Source organism: Orycteropus afer, unplaced genomic scaffold (genome assembly GCF_000298275.1).
Source record: "Orycteropus afer afer isolate SDZICR_OR568_19922 unplaced genomic scaffold, OryAfe1.0 scaffold00024, whole genome shotgun sequence".
In the NCBI taxonomy this organism is placed as follows: Eukaryota; Metazoa; Chordata; class Mammalia; order Tubulidentata; family Orycteropodidae; genus Orycteropus; species Orycteropus afer.
This window is the reverse complement of record NW_006921611.1, coordinates 423,044-425,283: the sequence shown is the minus strand read 5'-3', so window position 1 is coordinate 425,283 and position 2,240 is coordinate 423,044. Positions and strand designations below refer to the sequence as shown.

Here is a 2,240-nt window from a genome sequence, read left to right as displayed (position 1 = left end):
GGGTTTCTGAGGCAGTTTCATTACGGAAGTAGATTGCCCCATCTTCCTTCTGAGGAGTGGCTGGTGGGTTGGAACCTCCAGCCTTCTGGTTAGCAGTCAAGTGCCTTAGGCACTATGCTACCAGAGCTCCCACATGAATCATAGCCTACAATGGAAACCAGAACTGCATAGTGCCCAGCTACCACTACTGACCACTCTGATCAAGATCACAGTAGAAGGTCCTAGACAGAGTGGGGGAAAAGTGTAGGAAAAAAATTAAAATAATAAAAAGAAGACTGGAGTAACTGGTCTGAAAGAGACTGGTGGAACTCCTGAGAATATGGCTGTTAGACATCCTTCAAATCTAGGACTGAGATCATCTTTCAGCTAAATACAGACCTAAAAAATGAACAATAACACTGATGAAGAACATGCTTCTCAGAACAATCAACCATAGGAGAATAAAAGGCAGCATTTGCCCAAGAAAATTCCTAAAGCAAGGAATGGGTGAATGGAAGCATAGAACCCAAGGAGGCAGTAAGAAGAGTGCTGTTACTTTGAGGGATTGCATCTTATGTCATGAAACAAAATGTGTATAAAGTCTTGAGTGGAAAACTAATGTGCTCTCTAAACTTTCACTCACACCACAATAAAATGTTCAAAAAAAGCACCCTAATTCTATTGCAACCTTTTAAATGTATTAAAATATTTCTGTTTTAGATCTATTCAGGTACCTATATACTTGGACATAAATTAAATCTTGTCAGTGGTAAAAATACAATATTAAGATCACAATAAGTTTAACTTTTTAATTTACTATTACATAAAAACTTTGAAATGCCAGTTGCATAGCTTCTAGCTTCACAGCAACATGCAAGACACCACAACATAACAAACTGACAGATGAGTGGTGGTTACATATTCATCTCATTGAAAATTACAATATGAGAATAAGTACTGTCCTCAAGAGATAGACGAAGGCCCTGAAGTTCAATAACAAGTCACATTACACCGTAGTAAGCAGAAAAACTAGAGGATAGATGTCAATTCTAAATATATTGTCTTGTCTTGATGGATTGTCTTGTGATTTAATACTCATCTAAATGTAATACTCATTCTTACCAAACACCACCAACATGATTTACAGGTGTTTCATGGAGGTTGACCCATGGCTCAAGTCTGTTTGGACCATATGCCAGAAAACTTGTTGCAATTCTAGATGTTATTGATCAGAACAGGATTCTGATAGACCTCAAACTCAAATCCATGCCTTTCAAATGCATGCAACTCACTGACTGCATCTTCGATTTCCCACACAGTGCCCAGCAGAAGTATTCCTAACAAGCCTGGAGGAAGGCAGATATTGAGACAAAATGGGCAGCAATGAGATGGGCCAAGAAGAATGAAACCAAAGAAAAGAAAGCCAAGATGAGAGATTTTGATCATTTTAAAATCATGAAGGCAAAGAATAATAAAACATGAAATTAAGAAACTTTAAAGGGCGGCTCTCCTGAAAGCTTCCCGCAAAGAAGCAACCGGTACTGAAGGAGTTGGCTCAGCTGCGGCAATACCTGCTGCAAAGATTCCAGCAAAGGTGACCACTGCAGGTAAGAAGGCTCCAGCCCAGAAAGAGAAAGCCACAGGCCAGGAGACTGGGATCCAAAAGCCCAGAAGGGTCAGAAAGCGCCAGTCCAGAACATGCTTGCTCTAAAGTTGTCAGCAAGAAAGCGTGAAAGGCTGTTTAAAAGTAATAAAGTTTCTTTTGACAGACTGGGGGGGAAAAAAAAAGAACACTCACTTTCACATGTTAAACACATTAACATAGCATTAAGGAATCTCTTTAAGAAATATTTTGGTTATAAATAAAAAGTGAAAGTAATCACTGTGGAATAGAGGTTATGTTCCAAGAAGAAGAAATTAAAGGAAAAAAAAAAAAAAAAACCTACTCAATATACCCTTTGAACATTCAGATCCACATTGTTGGATTTCTGTGTCCTATGCCTGGAATGTTTTCTCTCTCCTTATTCAAAGGGACCTCTGTTTGCCTTTAAAAATTCCTTTTATTCCATACCCCCAAAAATATTTTAGCTGTGCTGGAAGGAATTGGATGATATAGTAACCAATTTACAAGGAATATATCAATGCCATTTTCCTTTACAAAAACAGTTGTTGGATGTCATCAAGTAAATTTCGACCCATAGTGAGCTCAGGTGACAGAGTAGCACTGCCCCATAATGCTCGCTTGGCCATAATCTTTATAG

At 38.5% G+C, this 2,240-nt stretch overlaps 1 pseudogene; it reads left to right on the top strand.

Annotated features, from left to right (window-relative positions):
- Window positions 1-290: 290 nt before the first annotated feature.
- On the top strand, window positions 291-1,845 carry LOC103192124 (annotated as a pseudogene).
- The last annotated feature ends 395 nt before the right edge of the window (window positions 1,846-2,240 follow it).